The following is a 6,084-nucleotide window of genomic DNA, read 5'->3' as shown; positions in this document are numbered from 1 at the left end:
GTAAGTAAAACATCAGAAAAAAAAGATATTAGCTTTGATAAAGTGACTCAGAACAGTTTGGAACGGTTTCATAAGTTTAAAGATAGACTGAAGCTGAAAGAGAAAAAAAAAGGTGACAGACAAGACAGACAGTTAATAATAGAGTGATAGAAAGACTTGTGTGAAGTCAGAGAGAACAACAAGAGAGAGTTCTTGATAGACTTATGGAGGGATAGATTGAATTAGTGTTACATATACAGTAATGATGAAGTGAAAGAGTTACAGGTACAGCGATAGAGGGATAGATGAAGTGAAAGTGTTACAGGTACAGTGATAGAGGGATAGATGAAGTGAGTAACAGGTACAGTGATAGAGGGATTGATGAAGTGAAAGTGTTACAGGTACAGTGATAGAGGGATAGATGAAGAGAGTGTTACGGTACAGTGAAAGAGGGATAGATAAAGTGAGTTTTACAGGTACAGTGATAGAGGGATAGATGACGTGAGTGTTACAGGTACAGTGATAGAGGGATAGATAAAGTGAGTGTTACAGGTACAGTGATAGAGGGATGGATGAAGTGAGTGTTACAGGTACAGTGATAGAGGGATAGATGAAGTGAGAGTGTTACAGGTACAGTGATAGAGGGATAGATGACGTGAGTGTTACAGGTACAGTGATAGAGGGATGGATGAAGTGAGAGTGTTACAGGTACAGTGATAGAGGGATGGATGAAGTGAGTGTTACAGGTACAGTGATAGAGGGATAGATGACGTGAGTGTTACAGGTACAGTGATAGAGGGATAGATGAAGTGAGTGTTACAGGTACAGTGATAGAGGGATGGATGAAGTGAGTGTTACAGGTACAGTGATAGAGGGATAGATGAAGTGAGTGTTACAGGTACAGTGATAGAGGGATAGATGAAGTGAGAGTGTTACAGGTACAGTGATAGAGGGATAGATGAAGTGAGTAACAGGTACAGTGATAGAGGGATTGATGAAGTGAAAGTGTTACAGGTACAGTGATAGAGGGATAGATGAAGTGAGAGTGTTACAGGTACAGTGAAAGAGGGATTTATGAAGTGAGAGTTTTACAGGTACAGTGATAGAGGGATGGATGAAGTGAGTGAGTGTTACAGGTACAGTGATAGAGGGACAGATGAAATGAGTGTTACAGGTACAGTGATAGAGGGACAGATGAAATGAGTGTTACAGGTACAGTGATAGAGGGATGGATGAAGTGAGTGTTACAGGTACAGTGATAGAGGGATGGATGAAGTGAGTGTTACAGGTACAGTGATAGAGGGATGGATGAAGTGAGTGTTACAGGTACAGTGATAGAGGGATGGATGAAGTGAGTGTTACAGGTACAGTGATAGAGGATGGATGAAGTGAGTGTTACAGGTACAGTGATAGAGGGATAGATGAAGTGAGTGTTACAGGTACAGTGATAGAGGGATGGATGAAGTGAGTGTTACAGGTACAGTGATAGAGGGATAGATAAAGTGAGTGTTACAGGTACAGTGATAGAGGGATGGATGAAGTGAGAGAGTTTTACAGGTACAGTGATCGAGGGATAGATTAAGTGAGAAAGTGTTACAGGTACAGTGATAGAGGGATGGATGAAGTGAGAGAGTGTTACAGGTACAGTGATAGAGGGATGGATGAAGTGAGTGTTACAGGTACAGTGATAGAGGGATAGATGAAGTGAGTGTTACAGGTACAGTGATAGAGGGATGGATGAAGTGAGTGTTACAGGTACAGTGATAGAGGGATGGATGAAGTGAGTGTTACAGGTACAGTGATAGAGGGATGGATGAAGTGAGTGTTACAGGTACAGTGATAGAGGGATGGATGAAGTGAGTGTTACAGGTACAGTGATAGAGGGATAGATGAAGTGAGTGTTACAGGTACAGTGATAGAGGGATAGATGAAGTGAGTGTTACAGGTACAGTGATAGAGGATAGATGAAGTGAGTAACAGGTACAGTGATAGAGGGATAGATGTATAATAACCAGAAAAAAATCAGAATAAATTTTCTGTTGTCAGGGAACATAATAGATACCTTGTGCTCTGTGTGTGTGTGTGTGTGTGTGTGTGTGTGTGTGTGTGTGTGTGTGTGTGTGTGTGTAGAACAAGTGGGCAGACAGTAATGTAATTCAACATTGTTGGGGTTTTGGATATTTGAATACTCCCACCTTCAGATACAATTTTTCTTGTATGACTCATATTCCAGCTAACACACACTGCGAGTGGGATTTCTTTGTGTGAAGTGAATCAGTACATTTAAACCAGAACATATGCAATCTTACAACCAAAGGAAAACAGGGAGTGGCTCAGTCTTTTTCTGAAAGACTGGAAAAATGTAAAGAAGTCTTTTTTTTAATTCGAAAGTTTCTGATTCATAACAAAAAACACACAAATCACACAGGAGGGTAAGATATAATGTAAAACTTTATCATAATCGTAGATGTGGAAAGCCCTGAGAACCACAGATTTAATATTACTGATGTGAACAAACCTGAATATCTAAAAATAAAAATGAAAGAAAATCACTTTTTTTTTTTTTTTTTTAGGGGAAACAAAGTGCTCCACTTTTGAATACAATCAGCACACACCAGCATTCACATGGGTCTCGTCCTAAATCTCGAATTCATTAAAAGAGGGGAAAAAACAAACAAAAAAACAACCCTAACATCAGTAATATCGTTATAATTATATCGATAACAGCATTATAATTAATATAACAGTACAAAAATATGCACAAGGATCATTGTTCAGTATTCTGAAACGAGCATTGTACAATTAAGCACAAAAACGGGAAAAAAAAAAGATCTACACAAACCGAAAAAAAAAAAAACAAATGAAACTAGTAGACGAATGAGGTATTCCATAAACCAATTGCATATGCATGTATAATACACAGACAGATGTGGAGTTGAGGTGAAATGGTGCAACAGCTGCTACTGTGATTAATGAAATTCCTGAGTGCACATGAATAAAATGATCCTGCTTTAAACACGCCCCTTACGCTGACTCCTGATGATGATGCACAATTTTGAGGAGTGTCTGGTGTGTAGTGTACTGAGTAATGCTGAATTTCCCAACAGGAACACACCTGAACTCTGAACACTGTAGGTCAAGTCAGTTGCGCCACGAACGGATGTAAAAATGGTCGATATTTTTGGAAATAGTAAATATTATTTCACATCTGAAAATTAAAAAGCTTTAGGTTTTAGCAGGCAGACTTTTGTACACTTTTCTGGTCACAAGCTTCAGAATAGCTGATGATGTGATCCCAATGTCTCTCTGTTCTCTCTGTGACAGGACTCAAAAAAGCTCTCTGACTTTACAGAGTTTTATCTGAAGCAGTCAGTGATGAGTAAATTAAATAATGTCACATTTCAGAAGGATTCCTGGCCAGTCACATGACTTTTTTTCCCCTGTATAAGTAGGTGGTTCTCGGTCACGTTTTTTGACCAAACCAATCGAATCTAAGCGTCTTGTGTGAACTACACAACAACGATCTTGTATAATTCACAATTTGCATTGCAGACATTAAGCATTGCTCATACTGTTTAGATGTTTGCGCAGACATTCGTAGAGCTCAAGCTCAAAGTACCAAACTGTAACATCTGACATCTGTGTGCCTTCTGGAGAAAAATATCTGCTCCTGTTACTGTGTGTGCACATTTCTGACATCAAGACTCTTGATGTCAGATTAGCTCTTTGAACTTACACCAGCATGTTAAAACAACCTGAGTGATTCAGATCATGACATAGGACTCAAACCAAAGAGGTCATCGGTCACGGTTGGTGCCGTAACCCAGCAGATTGTCTTCGAAATCAAGAGATTTGTGAGACTGATCTCGCAAAGTACAGAATTGCAGCTTGGACATGTATTGAGATTTGTTTTGAATACAAAGTCACAGATACGTATTAAAACCACTGTTCCTATATGTTTGAGACTGCAATGCTTTCTGGGTAAAGTTCATATCTCAAATTCTGCAATGATCCTGACCATATTTAGGATTCACTTGATGATAGAGGAAGTAGACATGGGCGTGTTTAAAACAGTCAAACAGCTTCTCTCTCACGTACACACACACACACACACACACACACAGACACACACACACACACACACACTTCCATTAAGTAAACTGAATACATTGTGTACTTGAGCACCATCTAGTGGCTCAAGTGACCGGCAAAACACCTGGTGGCGACGGATTGTGGATGATAAAGTGACTAATGTAATGTTTAACTTTCATAACCTGATATGATGTGCAAATGTTGTCTGACACACACACACACACACACACACACACACACACATGCACACACAAACAAACCGGTCTTTAAAATGTACTCAAATATGCATTACCTGTAAGACCAGTTTAAAAAACACCACAAAAAAAGCTTATATCTGTATATAAATATGTCTGATACGGTGTGTGACGCTGATTGTATTTTGTGCAGCTGGATTTTAAAGGTACAATTCTCTTCAGTTTGATAAACCCTTGAAAAAAACAAACAAACAAAAAACAAAAACAAGAGGCTCGACATTCTATTCTGGAGAAATCCTGAAACCCGTCCCAGTCTCTCCAGTGATTAAGGCAACTACAGCGTCCTCTAACAGCAGCAGTTCATTTGAGCGCAACCTTTCACTGACCGTGAAAAGGAAAAAAAACTGGACACCACGATGAGCCTCACTGGTGTAAACTGCTCGATTCGATTCAATCCGCAAATCTAATTGCAGTTACAGCAGCACGGAGAAGCACGAAGCATTTACAAGCAGCTGAGCAGATAAGAAAAGGGAAAAGACGACTTTTTTTTTTTTTTTTTTTATTTTTTTTTTTTTTTTTTTGGAAGGATGGCGTGAGGCATTTGGCAAAAATGGTCTTCCTGAGATTAAAGAGACAACACTACACGGTTGGTCATCATTTGGGCACCTTCAGTGTTTTTATATCTAAAGAAAAATAAACAAACAAACAGCAGATGCCATACTCTAAAACACCTCAGATCATCTTTCCAGAGTGATAAAGTTCTGACTTATGATTGGAAGATCTCCCAAACACATAAGTCTGGTCCTCCCTAAAACATTCTCAATCAACAAATCCTGGTGCTGGTACCAACAGTTCAATCAAACTGATTGTTCAGCACAAAAAAAGCCAATAATTTATAGAGGAAAAATGAAACAACTTTGGATTCTCTTCATAAATTAACTTAATGTCAAGACATTATGAAAAGGAACAAAGACTGTAAAGCAAGTTGAGATTATTCATTTTCTAATTAGTGATCGAAGCTAAGAGGAAACCAAGCATGCAACATGTTCGGTTCTACTTGCTAATGTAATCTCATTCGAAATACAAAGAACTCCCCTGTTTAGAGATTCAACATGTGGAAAGAGTATGAGTAAGAGTTCCACAAGGAGAGACAACGCAACGTCCTGCTTTCTTTACAACAGTAACACTATGTACCTTACTAGCAGGAGGATGTTTGCAAGTTGCGCATTGCAATAATAATAATGACTGTGCAGCTTCTGCAACATCCTGTGTTCTTTAAACCAGTAGAAAAGCAGCTGCTTCCAGCACCAGGATTGGGTTGATAATCAGGGAGACTTTATTAAATCTCCGCTATATCGATATATTGTACAAAAATGGCATCCGCTGACATCAACTTCGAAGTAAAACGTAAAAAAAAAAATCCGTGGACATCAAACTCACTGAGGCGACGCCTGATTGTGTACCTTGTAGTTATAAAGGTGAGCTGCTCTTTGGTATCTAGCTGTGCACAAGATTCACCGTCATGATTGTACAAATGCAGGATATTACGAAAAGTGAGAGAGAGAGAGAGAGATCTGAATTTTGGAAGATTTCAGATTTGGAAATTCTGGTTCACAATGATACTCGAGTCTGGTTCCTTAGCGCAGGATACATTAGTGTCTCGGTCAGACAACATGAGGTATTGAGGGGAAAAATAAAGAGAGTTTTACTGACTATAAGAACAGAGTAGTACCTGAGAAAGCCGCCTTTTCCACTACGGGAGGCAAATAACAATGCGATTTGATTTTAAAGCGTTTCACATATCCTGGAAAAAATCACG

The sequence above is a fragment of the Silurus meridionalis genome, chromosome 13 (assembly GCF_014805685.1).
Source record: "Silurus meridionalis isolate SWU-2019-XX chromosome 13, ASM1480568v1, whole genome shotgun sequence".
In the NCBI taxonomy this organism is placed as follows: Eukaryota; Metazoa; Chordata; class Actinopteri; order Siluriformes; family Siluridae; genus Silurus; species Silurus meridionalis.
Note: the sequence above shows the minus strand (reverse complement) of the source record.